We start from the raw sequence: 19,995 nt of genomic DNA, 5'->3' as shown, positions 1-19,995 counted from the left end.
GAGTCCTGTGTTAAAGCACCAGCATTATTTCCATATGTTCTTCATTTGTGATTCAATTGACCTCTGTCTCAAAATCCTATATAGGTCTCCCTCTTGAAAACATAATTTAAAATTGAGCTAAGATGCAATTCTGAGTGCAATGGTCCTCCTCAGGACTGTCTCTTGCTTTGCATAGCAGGTAAATGAGCTCACCATCTAATTTAATCACTCTGTAGCATAAAAGACAAGAGGTTCACTTTCAGGGGCCTTGTATTCTGTGGCTTTCCTTGTCAACGTCTATGGGAAGGGAGCTGTAACCATAAGAGCCTAGCTGGGATATACGGGAATCATGATCTCAGAGCACAGTGGGATTTACTCTATACGCTCAACCCAAGTCCTATCCACCATGTACAAGTACTGTATCCCTGCAATTAGAGGACACATGAAAATACAGGCACTTATTTATAGCCCCTACTACATGCTAGGCATGATTCTAGGTCCTTTATACCAGTTAACTCATTTAATCCTCACAACTCTGTGAAGTTGGTACAAATATTAGTGCCATTTTTAAAAAGATTTATATATTTATTTTTATTTCTCTCCCCGTCTTTCCTCCCCTGGTTGTCTGCTCTCTGTGTCCATTCACTGTAATATTAGTGTCATTTTACAGAAGAGGAAATGGAGATACAGGGAAGTCAAGTCACTTGCCCAAGGCCACAGCCATAGAAAGGCAAAGCATAGTAAAAGGCAGAACTGGGCTACATCAGGCTGTTTAGCTCCAGAATCTGTCCTCTTAGCCCTTCACCCTATGCCTCTAGGATGGCAGAGCCAGCAGCTAAATGAAGGTTTTGTCCAGCCACTCATTCCTGATTTTGTGTTTCTACTGCCCCACCCCTAAAAATCAAGAAGGCTCAAGTTCAGATATGTCAGGGTGTATGTAATCTATTACAGTCTAAGATGAAAAAAAAGGTGGGGAGGGGGTGGAAGTAAGGGACTAAAGTGAGCTGCTGTAGTGTGTCAGGATGTCACATCTTAAACTTTCTCAACAGTTCGTTTTGCAGAAGCTCAGGAGGCCATAGAGCTGGGAGGTGGTAGGGTAAGGGGCTCCAAATAGCCAAAACCATCTTGAAAAAGAAGAATGAAGTTGGAGGACTCATACTTCCTAATTTTGAAAAGTTATTACAAAGCTACAGTGGTCAAAACAGTATGATACTGGCACAAGGACAGACATATATAGGCTAATGAAATTGAACTGAGAGTTCAGAAATAAACCCTCACAGCTATGGCCAACTGATTTTTGACAAGAGAGCCAAATTCACTATATGGGGAAAGAATAGTCTTTTCAACAAATGGTGTTAGAAAACTGGATAATCATATGCAGAAGAATGAAGGCAGACCCCTACCTCATACCGTATGCAAAAACTAACTCAAAATGGAACAAAGACACAAATATAAGAACCAGGACCATACACAGGGAAGCATCTTCAAGACATGTGCTAGGCAATGGTTTCTTAAACGTGACACCAAAAGCATGAGCAGCAAAACTTTAAAAAAATTTTTTTAAAGATAAATGGAACTTCATCAGAATGAAAAACTTTTGTGCATCTGAGTACTTACTTCATCATGAAAGTAAAATGACAGCCTACAGAATGGTAGAAAATATTTGGAAACCATATATATGAAAAGTTTAATACCCAGAATATATAAAGAAATCCTAAAATTCAAAAACAAAAAGATAACCCAATTAAAAATGGACAAACAGCTTATATAGATACTTCTCCAAAGAAGATATACAAATGACCAAAAAGCATATGAAAAGATGCTTGACATCACTAGCCATTAGGGAAATGCAAATCAAAACCACAATGAGATGCCATTTTACACTCACAAGAGTGGTTAACTGTTTAAAAAAAAGTGTTGGAGAAGATGAGGAGAAACAGGGATACTCATATATTGTTGGTGGGAATGTAAAATTGTGCAGGCACTGTGGAAGACAATTTGGTGGTTCCTCAGAAAGTTACATATAAAATTATTATATGGCCTGGCAATCCCTCAACTAGGTATATACCCAAAAGAAGTGAAAGCAGGGACTCGAACAGATTATACACACACTGATGATAATAGTGGCATTACTCACAATTGCCAAAAGGTAGAAGCAACCCAAGTGTCCACCAACAGATGACTGGATAAACAAAATGCGGTATATACATACAATGGAATTTTATTCAGCCCTGAAAAGAAATGAAGTTCTTATATATGAGACAACATGGATGAACCTTGAAGACATCATGTTGAGTGAAATAAACCAGGCACAAAAGGACAGACATTGTATGATCTCGCTGATATGAAATAATTAGAATAGGCAAATTCATAGAACCAGAAACTAGAATACAAGTTACCAGGGGTCAGGGTGGTGGTAGGGAATGCGAAGTTTCTGTTTGGGGTGATGGAAAGGTTTTGGTGGTAGATGGTGGCAATGGTAGCATAACGTTGTGAATGTAATTAACACCACTGAAATATATATTTGAATGTGGCTAAAAGGGGAAATTTTAGGTTGTATATATGTCATTAGAATAAATTTTAAAGCAGCACTGTAGTATACATTGAACCCTAATGTAAACTATGAACTACAATTAATAGCACAATTATAATAATATCCTCTCATCAGTTGTAACAAAGGTACCGCTGTAATGCAAAGTGTTGATAATGGGAGGGAGTATATGGGAACTCTGTGTTTTCTACATGAGTTTTCAGTAAACCTAAAACTTCTCTAATAACAAAAAGAACAGTGCCATACCTAAAAGAAATAAAAGTTAACATTCATAGAGTTGCCATATTGCAGCCATGCCATTATTATACATAAACTTTTAGGTGTCTCCATGACCCCAATATATTTTTTCTAAATCTGTCCTAGGTGGATTATTTGTTAAGACATTTTGCTGTGTGTGTGCCAGAGTGAGTGGGACATGCCTTATGCTTTAATGTCTGATGGGCTCCAGCTGTGAGAGAGGTATAAGCCCTTTAGTTAGCAAAGACCATGAGTTGTTGGAATCCTAATTCTCAATACCCCTTCCTCCACATCTCTCCTTGGACACCAACCATCAGGATCAAACAACACTTTATTTTATTACATTTGACTGAAATGTATTTACATTCTTTCCCTGTGGTGTGTGCATGTGTGTGTATGTGCATGAGAATAAATGAACAAACTCAGTCTCCCAGAAATATCTAGAAGACTATTTGCACAGAAATATAACCATATGCTAAAATTTTGTTTCGATGCTTGGTATTAATGATGAGAAAAATACCTGCAAAGGTTTTAGACTGTAAAAGTGTGTTTTCATCTGTTCTTTGGTAACAATGGCCCAGTGAATTTTGATTAAAAGAACATCTAACTACAAAATCATTCCAAAATATTAGTTATTTTGGGGGAGAGAAGAACCAAGATGAATTAACAGACCAGAGAGAGTTTTGATAAAAGCTAAAACAAGGATTCAGAATAGGCTAGAAAAGGAGTGGTATTGAAAGCATGCATATGTGTAATATTTAGTGCATTGTTTGTTCCCCTGAACAGTGTAATAAATCTCCCTTAGAGTGATTACTAAATATGTCAGGAGAAAAAGATTGCCAAATAAGATGGTGTTAAGCCACAGGGCAGAACCCAATTATAGCAAGGGGTTATTTTCTACCCATTCTCTAAGGCCACTATACCCAACTGGGTGGGCAGTTGTAAAGTATTTAGTTTAGATCTGTTGCTGTGACCCCTGGGACCATACACTGAAGAAAGCGGACACCATGTTAACCCCAGTACCAGCAGACCCCAAAAGGGAGGCCTGGAAAATGAGAACCTCACTGAAACCTCAGCGGGAAGATTTCTTGTCTCTGAGCACCAGAGTTTCTGCGAAATGCAGCTGCCTTGAATTTCTGATGGAGTGGTGGGTAGAACCACATGTCTTCTGAGTGGCAGGAAGATATGGAGTGACAAAGCAGCCTGAAAGGGGGTATTGACTAAGGCCACCCACCTAGCAGGAGGAGTATGTGGAGTTGTACTGTGGGATAAGAGATAAGGTAATAAGAGGACATGGGAAAGGATATCTGAGACCCCCTTCTATGACTTCTGCAACTGCTCATTTGTGGCTACTTATCAAAGCAGAAGTGTGCACACAATCCACTCTTGGACGTCCACATGCCCATAGACAGACACATTGACCATGCTACCTGGACATCTACCTGTATTGGGTTTTAAAATGCCCTGATTTACTTTCCTAAAGAAGCCCCACTCAGGTGAGTAAAATCATAAGTAGATGTTTTTAACCGTGGTCCCAGAGATTGAAATAGACGATCTAAAGCCACACAACTTTATTACTGAATTAAGTAAGAGACCCTCTTCTCAGGAAAGAAAGAGAGGGGAAAATGACACAAAGTCATCATCCTGACCCTCATATTGTCTGACTCTGTCATGTGAATCAACATTTAATCCATGTTTCCACAACTATATATGGGTTCTAGATTATTCATTTAACACACATTCAGTAAGTGCTCATCAAATCTAATGTGCTGTCAACACCAGGATATTTTCCCTGGACTTAGTGTGCTTGTACTCCCACATGGAAAATCATGTAAGTGATTCAGTGTCCACACCAAAGGGAAGACCCTAACACACACAATGCCAAGTGCTTTGTACCAGAAAAGCCCAAGTGAATGCAATGCCAATTACGACCTCTGTATTTTTATATTATTATTGTATTTGCTGCCAAAGAGTCCAGAACTGAATATTCAAGAGGTTTATTCTAAGGCTTTGAATGTACTGTTTTCATTATTAGATTATTTTCTCTCAATCACCCTTTAGGTTAAGAATGATAATGATAGTAAGTACTCTGTTAAATACTTTCTATACAGTGTTAAAAATGTATTCCATACAAAGACTCTATGGAAATGGTTAAATTATTTTCCCCAACTTAAAGCTGGAGCAAGTGAGGCCTAGAGGATTTCAATAACTCAGCTAAGATGACCCAGTAAGTAAATGACTGGTTCTAACTAAGGCCTAGGACAGTCCTAGGCCAACACAAGTTAAGCAGTGAGGATGAAGAAAACTTTGGGAGGAATGAAGAATTTGTAGTCCCCCTGCTTTAAATGACCAGCAGTATCTGGATATGACTCATCTTTAGATGGCAACATTCCATGGAAATATTAACAGGCGATGAGGGGAGGGGTTTTGAGCTTACTGGCTTTTCTTATTCTCCATCCAGCCTCTACGGTTCCCAAATGAAACTTCCAAAGGCAGGCTTCCCCCCACCCCCCCCAAAAAAGGCCATGGAGCACGATGGAATGCAGTAATAAGCTATGGCTTTAAGTATGGCTTCTGCTGCTTGCTTGGGAGTGTCGGAGGTCCCAGGAATGTCACTCTACTTCTTCAGGTCTCACATTTGTCAGTAAAAAATGGGTTGGTCCAGTTAATCTTTGAGGACAGATCCTTTCACTTCTGACACTACATAATTCTGAGTGACATCGACAACCTATACAATCAGATCTCGACTGAGAGAAAGTTAACTTCATACATATCAATTTGAGATTTATTACAGCTGCTTGAGATGTACTTTTTTTCGACACACTGAAGTTCTTTTTAGGGCAATGACAGATCTGTTAGTAGATGAAACTCAGAAAGATATCTACCATAGGGTAGAGAAGATAAGTGTACTGGCAAAAAAAATCCCCTTCTCTGAGTTATTTCCCATTCTGGGGAGGCACTGGCTCTTATAATCCCCTTCTGCCAGAGCCTGGGACAAAGCCAGTGTGGGCTGCTGGTCACGACAGGCCGGAGGCTCATTTCCTCTCTGCCTCTTCTTGGCACACTCAGATCTTCCTCAGAAGACAGCAGGGACACCTTGTAGAGGAGAGTACAGAAGGGACCTGGGAGGAAGGAAGTGGCTGCTCCTGAGTGGTGATTAACATAGGAAATATACCTGTGGGTTCAGAGGATCGTTTCCAGTAGCTTTCAGCTTTTGGTGTATTTGTTTCTTCTTTGGAAGGCAGGGAAGGGGGGCGGGGGCGGGTGGCAAGGAAGGCCACTCTGCCTGTTCAGGGCAATTAACACCCTCTGGGAGCAGCCCTCACACAATCCCCCAGCAACCTGGCCCTGGGAGGGAGGGAAGACTGGGAGGAGCTGTGGGTTACACAGTTTCCCAATTTCCCTGCAGGACCGAACTCCAGTGGCCCTCAGTGGGAGTTATCCTGATACCGCTCCCTTTACCAGCTGCCTTCTCTTCCTTGTCTCACTTTCCCAGCCTTCCTCTGCTCCTCTCAAGGAACCTGCGCTCATTAAAAAACAAAAAGGACAGATTGTTGTTTTGCCTTCCTCAACTACGTGTCCCCCAAATATCACCTTCAAAGTGACATTAAATCAAAATTGCTTGCAAATGCTTTCAAGGAATATCTGTTTTTCACCCCCAGATGAAGTTTTTTCTTTACTGTGCCCCTCCAAACCCCAAATCTTGATCTGGGTTTGTGTCCTGCAACTATAGGCACTGACTGGCAAGGTATCCACACCCAAGACACAAGAAAACACCTTGAGGTAGACAGATCTGGTCTTTGCAGTTCATAAATTACGCTAGCTCCTTTGGTGTTATGTTCTGTCTTTGCATGATCTCACACCCACCCACTCTCTTTCCTCTTCTTTTAATAGAAATGCATTACATCAGAACACCAGAAGTCGCAAGTTAGGGATTGTTACTGTGATTCATTTGTAGTGCAGCCAAAAGCAAGTTAGTCATCCCTTAATAAATGAACAGAAATATCATTCTGTCTTTGAAACATTACATTTTCAGAAGATATCAAATTTAAGCTGTGGATGTAGCTAAACAAGTGACTATCCATCCACACACTTCCTCAGCATGTGTGTGCCTGGTGTCATGCTGGCATGCTCCAGTGACAAAAGACAAATGGTTACCTCTGTCGATACTGCAGCACCAGTCCAGGTCATAGCGGGCAAAACATTTCTGTTTTGCTCCTTGCTTTACAGTGGGGGTGGGGGAGGGGTCGCACACACACTCTTATTGCAGGTGATGACACTAAAAAGCAGCCAAGACAGCCCCACATTATAATTTCCCAAACAGTCTGAGCTTATCTTTGCAGCCCAGGCTGAAAAAAAAAAACAATCAGCTTTGGATTTGAAGCAAATCAATCTGAGAGTTTAGAAATAGAGAAGAGTAATGGTGAAGGAAAAGGCAACTGTGATATCTCATTGCAACTTAGGCCAATTCCATGTTGGTCTGGATGAGGAAGAATATGGGAAAGTGCAGGCCCAAGAATCTCTTCATTTCCATAATCTGGGAGAAATTTTCACTTGGCATTGATTGCAAAAAAAACTTCCTTGTTATCGTGATGATAACCTGGAAATTGGTAAAACTAACCTTTCTGATTAAAGTGATTATTTTAAATTCCTACTATCCATGCTTGACTTTTATGGTCAGGCTTGAACTCCTGAGTTGGTTGAACAAGTTTGTTGGTGATGAATTTGGCCAGATAGCTCTAAGAGGAATGGATGCCCACGGAGATGGGAGAATGTTAAGACAGGTTGGCCAGGCAGCACAGAGGACTGCAAAGGAGCCAAATGCGCGGGAAACAGGCAACAGCTACTTTGCGACTTGGCCAGGAGACCACAAATAACCATGCAAGGGATACAAAAAAAATCCAGAATGCCTGGTCTAGAGAATGACTGTGACCTGAGTGGAAAGAGCTCTGGATCAGGAGTCAGAAGACTTCAATTTAAGTCCTGGTTCTGGGTCTTGCTGGCCACACAGGCGATACATTGAAAATAGATCTTTAAAAACATATCACGCCACTCCCTGCTCTGAATCCTCCAGTGGTCCCCCATGGCACGTAGCGTAAAGCCCGCGTCCTGACTAGGGTTGACGGGGCTCTACAGCCCTGGCCCTCACTGGCCTCTGAGGCCTCAGTGCACCATGCCCAGTCACCCTGCCTGCCTCGCCGTTGCTTCTTTCTGGAACATGCTTCCTCCGGACATCTATGAGATCTGTGCCCTCGCTTTCTTCGCTTCCCTGCTCAAGTGTAAACGTCTTTCCTGATCCCCACCCCCAATTAAAAAAAAAACAGCATGCCTTGCCGTCATCACCACCTTTTCTTGTTTGAATGTTCTCATGATCTGTCATTATATTACACATCTCTTTATTTCTTACTTCTGCTGCCCTAACTCGAATGTAAGCTCTGTGAGGGCAGAGGCTTTGTTCATTTGGTCCATCTCTACATCCGGCAGTGCCTGGAACACGTACTCAATATTAGAGGAATAAACACAGTAATAATAGTCTCGTGAATGGATGGATTTTGATCTGTCTCCTGGGCATGATAAGGGCCGCACGTGGTGATGGGTGTTGTCTTGGTCTCCCAGAGCTGCCATAACAAAGTCCCACACACTGGGTGGCTGAAAACAACAGGCATGCATTGTCTCATGGCTCTTGAGGCTAGAAGTCCGGATTAGTGTCGACAGGGCTGTGCTTCCTCTGAAATCTGTAGGGTTCTGGCATTGGCTTACTGGCCATCCATGGCCTAGCTTAGTCTCCGCCTGCCTCATGGCTGTCTTCTCTCTCTGTCAGTCTGTGTCCAAACTTCCTCTCTTTATAAGGACACCAGTCCTACAGGATTAGGGCCCTGTTTGGACTTAACTACCATCTTAAAAGGTCCTGTTTCCAAACTGGAAATAGGACAGATGTGTATGCGTTTTGTAAACTCTAGAGGACTACACACATGTAATTACTATTATTAAACAGCAAGGAATGGCATCTCCTTTGGTTAGTGGTCTTACAGTAACTCCAGAGTTCATTCCAGATTATCTTGGAGCCCCTGATCTTTCCCCGGATTTGGTAACACCGTGTGCTTCAGTGGGAAGGCATGGATTATGAAGTCCAAATGCCACAATTTCAAATCTTGCCTCTGCTATTGCCAGCTGTGGGACTGCAGAAGGCACAGTTGAGGCCCTGTCTCACCCTTACCACTTCTGTGCACACTAGCCCTACTTCTAGCATGTTGTGGAAATACTGGGGTAGTAACACATGACTTCAGTCCTTAGCAGCTTTGACCTAAGACTGGAAAGAACTTGTGTACAAATTTCCTGGTGCCTCTGTCCCCCAGGTGGGAGACCTCTGAGGCATGATGTGCTCCTCACTGTTTCCCAGAGTTCCCCAGCAGGACTGGGCTCCAGTTGCTCACAGGATAACTGGTTTAACAATGTACTCATAATTGATTACTTCCTTTTCCTGACCAAAGGTCGCCACTCTCTTATCAGTTTGTCCCAGGATTGGCTTCCAAATATATGATTTGCATCTAATCCTTGACTCCAGTTCAGCTTCTCGGGGACCCAAACTAAGACAATGACCTTGGGCATTTCATTCAATTTCATTATCTGTAAAATGGGGATAACCTTTACTTCATAGGGTCATTAGGAGGATCATGTGTGATGACATACAGAAGGTGTCTTGCCTGGCATTTAGCATTAGGTTAAGCCACATGAAATTGCCATTTCTGTAGGTCAGAAGGGCTCACTGTTGGCAATTTTATATGGTTCACCTGACTGACCCTTGCTGAGTGAGTGTTCTTTTTACTTCCCTCCCCCTCTTCCTCCTAAAAGTCCAGTTAGAACCTGAGCACTCCTGGGGGTATGAGACAATTTTATTTGGTTTCCAAGAGACAGTTTGATAGTGCCGGGACAGGCTTTTCGGAGAAAGACTACAGTGGTAAGCCAGGAAAGATCTCACATGTTCACCCATTCCCTTTCCCACAAGACTGCATACGCTGTGCATATGAGCTCCAGCAGGCAGCTGGAATTCACGCTTTCAGTAGTTTCAGCTTACAAAAGAAATGCTGTATAACCCACATCTCTGAAATATTTTAAGCTGAAAATAACTAAAAACAATGTTAAATCTTCAAAATTTGAACAAGTATTTCCATCAGATGAGCTCTTTGATGATTTTTTTTCCTTGGAAGGATTCTCTAATTTTCTTATGGGCACTGAGCTTAAGAGCATTGAAAAATTATGGCTGATGAAAAAGGAAACAAGATTGAAGTTCCACCTAATGATATGGCAATGGTTCAGTGGTTCTCCTGAATGATGGCCCATGAGCCTTACAAGAGTGAGTACTTGATATAATTCAGAAAAGGGTCTATTACCTAATAGTGCATTTTTTCCTGGAAATAATTTTTCTCTATTCTCAAGGCTTTCATACAAAACTACTGCCCTTAAAAATCACAGGAGTGTTTCACTCACTGCCCTGCTTTTCCAGACCTGAAAAGAGGTCTCCTAGAGCAAACGGTCTAAAGCTATGATAGTTTCTGTGATTCAGCCTGAGAGGGCGTTTGACTCCTCTGGCTGTAGATGGCGAGGTGTGCTGTGCTGAAGACAGACTTCCTGGGCTCAAATTCCAGCTTTGCCACTTAGTAGCTGTGTGATCCTGGACACTCGGCTGTTAACTTTGCAGCTCTCTCTGAGCCTCAGTTTCCTCATCTGTAAACTGGGGACAATAGCAGTACCTATTTTATGATCATTGTTGGAGGATAAATGAAAAATTGAATGTAAATTTTTCATTATAGTATCTGACACAATACTGTTTGTTAGCCAAAAACAGAACAAACAGAAACTCCCATCTGTATTCTCTGTTTTGCCTTGCCCCCCCCAACATTTTTTTTTCTTTAATGGAACTTCCTCAGTTCTTGAGAATTATAGTCAATTAAATGTAAAGGTTTGGCTCAAGTGGTTGAGCTCCTGCCTCCCACACAGGAGGTTCCGGGTTCTGTTCTCAGTGCCTCCTGAAAAAAACAAAAGCAAAAACAAAACACAAACAACAAGCAAAACAAATGGAAAAAAAACACAACAACTCAGGGAAGCCGATGTGGCTCAGTGGTTGAGTGCTGGCTTCTCACATACGAGGTCCCAGGTTCAATCCCTGACCCCTGGTACTTAAAAAAGAAAAAAGCAAAGGTGACAGATTTTCACATGCATATTTACTGAGAAACTAGGGGGGTAGATGGAGTTAACAGCATGCATCCATACAAATGTCTGATGAGCACAGCTGGATAGTATATGTTTAAAAGTTGGTACTCCCTAATCCCAGTATAAGCTCCTAGCCTAAAAACCATCCCATCTTCTTCAGGTTAGCTACCCAGTTAGATTACCATGAACGTCAGTTAAAAGAACCCAGACCAGGCAGAGAAAGATGGTGGGAGTGAAAGAAGGAAATGAAATGGTATTTAGTGCCTACAAAGTGCTAGACATTATGCAAAGCATATTACAGGTATCCACTCATTTAATTTTCACAGCAACTCAGAGAGGTAGATATTATATCCCCATATACAGATGAGGAAACTGAGCCTCAAGGAGCTTAAGTAACCTGCCCATGATAACAAATTTACTAAGTTGTTTAGTCCTCAATTCAAATCCTGGGATCTGGAGATTGTCCCCTAATGGGAGTTGCTTAGACAAAGGGAAGGCTTTATCCACATTCTCTCTGCTTCGGACATTTGAATATTGATACATTTGTATTCAGGCATTAGGCTTAAAGCATGGTCCGCCTACAGCATGAAATGGCTAACAGCAGTTATGGATTACAAGTGGTGATGACTTAGCAAAACCAGGGGTCAAACATGACAAAGCAGCCCAGGAAAAGCAATAAAACTCCAACCTGTACTGAACAGTAAAGCCCAGCAAATGCCAGAATGCCAGCTATTTACACCAGAAACTCGGAGAAGCCACAACCCCATTACCAATGACAAACATGCTCAACCAGCTGGAGCCAGAGAAAAACAGATGTGAAAAGGAGACAAGACTTTCATCAGTTCAAACAGCATCCTTTGCATCTTCTATGCTTCCTATGTGCAACCCTTCTGCTGATCCCCTAAAACAAAAAAAAAATCCCCCAAAGGCTTTGTCAAACAAAATAGTACAAAGGGCTGGCAGTTTGGAGATTTATTCCAAAACACTGGCTTGAGGTTGCGGGTGCAGCTAGGTTTGAATATCTCCCCACACAAGAAAACCTGTTTCATGAGGGCAGGGACCTTCATTCATTCCTATATCCCCAGCACTTAGAATGTATCTGGAATGTAGAGGGAGCTCAACAAAGATGTGTTGACTGAGCCTCCAGTGTTTGTTCCTTCTTTCTGATTTATATTTTCTCCGGTGACATTGAATGATATTTCATTTGTACCCAAAGGCTACTGTGCTACATGCATATCATTTACATCTTAAATAAACAGATGACATTGAATTTGGTCCTGTCACTTACACACTGCAAACAAATGGTGGTCTCATTAGACAAATGGATATGGTTAGTTTAGACTCATAATCTAGAAAATATAAGAGCAGAGGAACATTTTAGGTAGGAGATTGGATGCTGAAATAATTATGTGCTCAGCTTAATTATAGGGTAGTTTGAATTTTTCATGTGTATTTGTGTGTTGGATTTCTTTTTTTGGAGGAGAACAGTTTTTAAAAATATAGAAGTCTAGAGACTAGTATAAAAGTCCCATGGACCTACTACCCAGTGTCACGTCCATTTGAAGATTCTGCCCTTGCTGTTAATCCTATCTATAGGTAGGGCAACCATATAATTTATCATCCAAATGGGAACACTTGAGAGTGCAAGAGGGCACTGTTAATTTCACAGGAACAACAGGCATAAAGTGGGGCCATCCCGGGCAAATCGGGATGTATGCTCTCCCTGTCTATGGGTGTCTGAGAAGATGAGAGTGCTGATGTGACTTCATCTCTTTATGCCTCACAGCAATCATGGGATGGCAATCCTTTCATTTTCAACCTTGTTTCTGCTGACAGAACTCAAAATATTGCCTGTGATGTTAGCCTGACATCCAAAGGATTTCCAGGAAAGGAATTCCAGAAAACTTCTTCCGTCTCTAATCACTTCCAGCCACACCTATCCTCCTGCTACTGCATCTTCCTTCCATTTCAAGGCTCCAATGTTTACAGGAATCAGCTATCCTGCAGTCCAATTCTGCTTGCTACTGCGGAGGTGGGATATAGCCATGGCACCCTCATAGCATTCCATCTATGTGCCCTGAGCACACCGGCCCTGCTAGAATTGAGAGAGAGCTTCCATTTAGTTGTCTCACTGATATGCAGTTTCTGGAAGGGGTTCACTCAGTAAGGAACAAAGACTGTTTTCATGTCCAAAGATGCTACTCTGGGTGTTGTGTCTTGCTTTCATGCTGACAGTGACTCACAGGCTTGGCTGATGAAAATTTTCAAGGCTCACACATGTGAAGTCCGTGATGGGTTTCAGACCCTGTGCAGATGGGCATCCGCCAGGTCAGAACTCCCTTTTTGCTGTGTTGGGAATTAAAGGTCATGCAGAGAAAGTCTTCTGTACTTTATCATCAATTATGGCCACAATCCATTCACTCAACATACCTTAAGTGTCCATATTATGCCAGGTGTTATGTAAGCTCTGGGAGATAAAGCACAGTAAGATGTGGTTTTATCCTCAAGAAATCTAGAATCTAGTGGATGGACGGACTTCAGGCAGGCTCTCAGAATTGGTTCGCACAAGTGAACCACAAAATGAAGTTTAAGTGTTAAACAGTGCTATGATAGGAATAGCTAAAGGGTGTGATGGGGGCATGGAGAGTCTGCTTTGTTGGTATGCAGGGTGTGTGTGTATTGGTGGGAATTAGGTGTGTGCGTGCATGTTTGTATGCAAGACCGTGTGTAGCAGTATGGGTCTGTGTGTGTGCAATGCAATACAAAGTTGAGGAAGAAACAGGGGCCAGATGAGGAAGGATCTTCTCATTCATCCATCCAATGAATATATATTAGTAAGTCTTACATCAGGCCATGTGAACAAGACAGATATGGCTCTGGCCTCACAGAGCATTCAGATTATTGGAGCATTCAAATTATTTCTGCATGAAATTCTAAGATGGTTCAGGGTATTAAGGGAGAGACACCCACACTAGGCTTGTGGCCAACAGGTAAGACTTCCTGGAGGAAGTGATTTCTAAAGTAAGACCTGAATGATGAGGAGGAGTTAACCATGAGCACAGGCTTGGCATGGGCATGTGAAACTATTGGAGAGCATGTACCAGGTGAATGCTATAGCATGGGAAAAGTCCCAGAGGCACAAAAAGGATATGCAGGGAAATGGAGGGAATTCAGGCTGGTGGGAGAATAGAGAGGGAAGCTACAGAAGCAAGCAAGGTCCAGATCATTTTGCAATGTCTTGTCCACTGAACTTGGAAAACAGACTCTGTACTTTGGGTGGCTGGGAGCCAAAGAAGTGATGAGATGATCAGAATTGTGTCTTGGGAAGATTACTCTGGTTGCAGTGTGGCAGACAGATTGGGAAGGCTTGGAAGTGGAGGCAGGGAGATGGAATAAAACATGAATTCAGGAATCAGTTCAATGGTGAAATGAAGGTCAGTATCACAGCAGCTGTATTGGCTTGAAGGAAGCAGAAGGTTGGCATCTCTCACACTTTATAGATCTGGACAGCTTAGCCCATAGAGTAAACCAGGTAGTAGAATTTGACTGTAACTTTCAGATCTGTGGTACTGATGAAATATTTGGGCTGCATTTCCCAGATTTGGGTCTTAATGTACTCTCTAGCACTTGTAGATTTATAAATGTGCAAATTCAGCCAGTGTGTGACCTTTCATCTTTCAGTATGTACACTTGGAAAGCACACCCACAGACCATACAAACACAGAAGTTCCTGACCATTTGCTTCAAGTTCCTCTGTAGTAGATGTGATTGGCATGGAACCCTGCTTAGATCCTCTGGGCCTTACCTCATGAGCGTACACCTGCCCGACTTCCAAATGCTAGCACCCACACTTCTTTGCTGTCTGCTTGGCAGGTCAGAACTGCTGGGGAAGAAACACCTCCTTGGGAGCAGCCCTCAATCAACAATAGATGGGAGTTGAGTTGGCATAAAAATACCCAGCTCCTGCCATGTGATAACTCTGAGGTTTGTTTTAAACTGCTTCTCAGAAGGGGAGTGAGGTCGAGTTCTCCACGGTGGTAGCTTCCTTAATTAGATACCCTTTATAGGCTACCTGCCCTTCCTGTCTCTTTCCCATTTCCCTTCTGATGTGCCTTTCACCTTCCAAATCAAATAAACTGCCTTTACTTGATTTCTTCCTTCAGAGACTGCTTCTGGGGGAGCCCAAATGAAAACAGTGTCCAATAATGCTCAAAGCCTCTCAAATTAGAATTTCTTAGTATCCTAAAAAACACACTCTAAAACCAACTCCCTCAGTTTCTTTGTATTCAAATATGGTTATGTAAAAATAGAACAGAACAAAACTCAACCCTTAGGGAGTCAAGTTGGGATCTTGTGAGCTTCTCTTCATACTCAAGCCTTCGATGGTGGGCATGTTCCTCTGATGATGCCAACTTGCAGACAGGAGGTCTGCAATGAACATTTCTCAAGTGGCTTTGTAAATTCGTGAGTGTAGATGGCCCAATGCTATAAACTGCACTTCTCTCTCATCTGGGCCATAGCCTAGTCTCTTCAATATGGCTTAAAGGTAATCACCTATTGTGCCCAGGGCATACAGATGACAAGAACTCACCATAACTCCTCCATAAAGGCTTCAGCCTGCATCCTGCCAGGGGTAGAGGACTGAGAGATGACATGATTTCTCATCTTCTTGCGGATGGAGGAAGCAGGCATTTCTTTTGACTTTTACCTCATTTGATAAAATGCTCAGAGACACAGTTAACAGCCCCTTTACATCCTTCTGGAAAATCTCAGCAGGTAAGATCTGAGGTTTTAGTGCTCTCTGTTAACAGTGAATGCTGGAATACTGGCCAAGTTGGACAAGAGTCCCCATCTTTATGTTTCTGGACTTAGGCTGTTAATGGTGGTAGGTGCGTGGGAGAGACAGCTGATGTGTTCATTGGATTATTTCCCAGGCAGTCATGTGCCTGGGGAGTATGTGGAGGTAAATTCTCCATGCATGGGTGCTGCTTCCAGGGCAGATGTTAAAATTCTCTACCATGGCTGTGTGTTGGCTGTCAGTAAAACCGAGCCTGATTTGTCTGCTAAGATTCAGGCTGCCTTTCTTCTTGTTGGTCCTCACTATTGCTGAATCCTGTGCAATGCTGGGATGGTAGTCTACCTCTTCTGCCTTACTGAATAAGAGAGTAGCTGCATGTGTGTATGTGTGTGTAGACACCTTATTATTGAGGGAGATAATAAGTACATATACAGTGGAGTGTACAAATCTTAAGTATACAATTCATGCATTTATACACACATACGCACACATACACCTATATAAACATGGCTTAGATCAGGGCACAGAACATCTACAGTACCCGAAGCCTCCCTCATGACCCTTCCCAGTCAATACCCCCACCATCCCCAGAGGAAAACTATTCTAATTTCTATCCCCATGATTAGTTTTGCCCCTTCTTGTGCTTGCTATGAATGGAATCATACAGCCTTGGGTTGTTTCCAGTTTGGGGTTCTTAAAAATGAAACTGCTATGGACATTCTTGAGCATATCCTTTGGTGGACATATGTGCTCATTTCTCTCAGGTATATACAGTGGTGTGTTTAACAATGGGTTTCCCAAATCAGGGTTTTCCCTGATTTGTAAACATTTGTAAGTACTTCACTATTGCCACTTTCAAGTTACCAAGGGGACAGGAGTTGGAAAGCGATGTGCCCAGTCAGCTCAGGATTAGTAGGAGTCTGCCCCAGCACACCACCAAATATGTGGATGCAGGAGTGGAACTTCTGGATCAGAGAGTAGGCATATATTTAGTTTCAGTTTTCCAAAGTGATTGTACCATTTTATTCTCCCACCAGCAATGTATGCGAGGTCTGGTTGCTCTGTATCCTCAGCAACACTTGGTTTTACCAATCTTTTTAAGTTTAACTCTTCTGGTGGGTATGTGCAGTTCTATGATGACAGAAGAAGGTAGGCACCTTTTCACATGCTCATTAGCCAGTTGGCTATCCTCTTTGGAAAAGTAAAAGTGCTTATTCAAGTTTTTTGTCCATTTTGTTATTGAATTGTTATTGAATTGTCTTTTGCTTATTGATTTGTGAGAGAGTATCTAAGTTTGAGACAAGCAAGACTGACTGCACAGCATTGGAGACATGCAGACCTGGGTGCAAATCCCAAATCTGTTGCTTACTATCTGGTGACCTTCGTAAATTACCCTTCCTGAGCCTCCATTTTCTGATCACCAACATGGGATTCTTGTTGTGTAGTGCTGTCGATTCCTGAATAAGACAATATGAAGTACCTGGCAGAGGAGCCCATCACAAGTGCTCAGTAAATGCTGGAACCTCTCCCCATCTCAATCAGAAAGTGTAGCTGGCACCTTGGAGCTGCTACTCATGAGGCATGTTCTGGTTTTAACTTAATGCCTGTGGTCACTAAGCACCTGCCTCTGTCAGGATGTGAGGACTGCATTCTTTGTGGAAAGCAGCACGTCTATTTTTGTGGGAGGCCTCATGGCTTGGCTCACCATGCAGGATATTCTGCAGTGAAGGTATGATGTGAGGCAGGAAAGATATGCAGGATGACTTTAACAGCCCTGTCCTCGATTTGGGGGGAGAAGCTGCTGAAAAGCAGTACTACTTTAAAAAACAACAACTGAGGCTGCTGCTGAAAGGGCTGCAGATGAGTGAGCAAAGTCACGATTCCCAGTACTCCTTTCCAGGACCTAGGACTTGTGAGGAGTGACGGACTCAGATTGGAAGCACCTCTTCCAGGAAGCCTGCCCGGAAATTGCAGATTAGGCCCTCCCTGGTCCCCTGTGTGCGGGCTCCTTGATTGCATCGCCTGCCATATCATAAGGGCATCTTCTTTCAGCTCTTTGAGGGCAGGACCCAAGTTTGGGTATTTGCTACACCCCAACTCTCAGCACAGTGCAGGCAAAGTGTAGGTACACAATCCTCAAAGACCAGAAACACACTCGCTTCCAATCACCCTGGCATCGGCAGCATGCATTAAACAGCTGCCCCTTACATGTCCGAAGAGCTAGTTAAATATTGAAGTGATGAAGCCAAAAGCACTAGCCTAGCTCTGAAAGATTCAGGGAGCAAAAAGCAACAGCACACACAAAAATGCAAACAAACATGGGAATAGACGATTGTTAAAATGAGAATACTTTTGTGTCTGCAAAAGTAAGGATGCTGTGGCAGTTTAAAAAAGAAACAAAAAACCCACAGCAATGCTTTTCCAGCCCAGCTTTCAAGGGAAGACACAGGCAGATATTAATATATGCAGTTCTTAAAAGGACAACTGAATTAGGAATAAAGGGATTTTAAAATTCTAAAGCTATCATCTCCTCTCCTTACTGAAGCAGCTTCATCAGAACCAATATAAACCAGCCTGCAGATTTCAAACCAAGTTTGGGTTCATTTAAGAAATGGATGAGCTTAGGTGTTACTCTGTCACCTTGTAAATAACAGGAGAAAGCTGAAACATAATGTAATACAAGAACCTAGTATGCTGCAGTACCCATGTAAATGCAAACTTAATGTTTTATCACATATTCATCATTTTAAATAATTGTAAACATTGGTTATGTGCTTGTTATATGCTATGAGGTGCTTATGTGTATCATAACAATACTAGTAGGCTTTGTAACTTCTCCTTCTATCTTTCAAAAGGGGCAAAAATGTCCTCAAAGGGGAAAATTGAAATGCTAAAGAGCAGATCATTCTGCAGTGGAAACATTTTCAGGGTGCTTTGCACACAACTTTCTAAAGAGAGATCCCAGTAGGGGGCAAACAACTCTCAGTAGGGAAACCCCAGTTCATTTTTTGTGAGGTGGAGACTGGTGGCTCTGGCGGGTCACCCTGTATTAGTCCATCAGCAATGGGCCACTTGCCACCTGCAGGGCTGAGGGCACGGCACCTGCGCAAAGAAGCCTTCTGAGCACCTTCCTTGGAATCTCGGGCTTTAGGAGCAGCGGGCACTGACTGAGGAGGCTTGGCCTCGCTGTGTCTGCTGCCCTGAAACCACGCTCCAGACCTGTTGCAGTGTTTGGGTGGACTCCTAACAGCCTCACAGGAGCCAAAGCACACCAAACCGGAACTAAAGGCTGGCACAGAAGACTATGGGAACCGTAACTGAGCAGACTTTAGGAGAAAGGGTGCAGAAGAATTTGACCTTGTCCCCAACCCATTCTAGCCCAGCCTCCTCAAGATTGCTTGGTTTGTAGAAAATGCTTCAAAATGGGGGGTTGGCAGAACCTGAGGTTAGGCTTAGATGGCACAGACAAGTGAAGCAAGGTTATTTTTTTCCCCCAACTTTACATAAAACAAGTGGGAAGGAGAAGGGGCAGGACAGGGCTACCTCCCTAACCTGTCCTGGCCACACCCTTGCTGCCCCCTTCTCAGCTAGTGCCCAGCACCAGGGCCTGAAAAACTCCAAGGCCGACGCGGCACTTCGGCTTCCTCAGCTAGAGCCCTTCATGCAGGGCCTCAACCCGTGGAACTTTACAGACTCAGGTGCCGGGGCCTATCCCACACCATCAAATCAGAATCCCTTGACGAGGGCTCAGGCATCTATATTTTTAAGAGCTTCACTCTGGACTATAAGACACAGCCAAGGTTTGAGAATTCTTGCATTAGTCATCAAATCCTGTCGATTTTACCTCCAAAGTCTAAGTCCATCCTCTCCTCCTTTATTTCCACTGCTCCTGATTTGGGTTTAGCCCTTTTAATCTATCTGGATGATAGGAAGAGCGTCCTAACTCATTTTTTCCCCCTCTCCTCTCAATCTATTCTCCAAAGTGCCACTAGATTTTTCTTCTAAAGCACAAATTCAAACCTATCTTTTCTTTGCTTGAAATCCTCCAATGGCTCTTTCCCAATGAATGACTGAGGCTGTTTATTTCTTAGATGATGATGGAGAGCAGCTGCTCATCAACTTAGCTTAAAATGTTCTTTTAAACTTTTTTTTATTTTGAAATTTAAGATTCACAAGAAATTGTAAATATAGTACAGAGTTCCCATGTATCCTTCACTCA

General features: G+C 42.7%; 1 protein-coding gene across 1 annotated transcript in view; it reads right to left on the bottom strand.

Moving 5' to 3' along the window:
* Positions 1 to 19,995, bottom strand: part of PTCHD1 (patched domain containing 1) — a 59,305-nt gene that overhangs the window by 17,915 nt on the left and 21,395 nt on the right. The gene's annotated exons all lie outside the window — the stretch shown is intronic.

The sequence above is a fragment of the Dasypus novemcinctus genome, chromosome X (genome assembly GCF_030445035.2).
Source record: "Dasypus novemcinctus isolate mDasNov1 chromosome X, mDasNov1.1.hap2, whole genome shotgun sequence".
Taxonomy (NCBI): Eukaryota; Metazoa; Chordata; class Mammalia; order Cingulata; family Dasypodidae; genus Dasypus; species Dasypus novemcinctus.
Note: the sequence above shows the minus strand (reverse complement) of the source record. Positions and strands in the feature narration are given on the sequence as shown.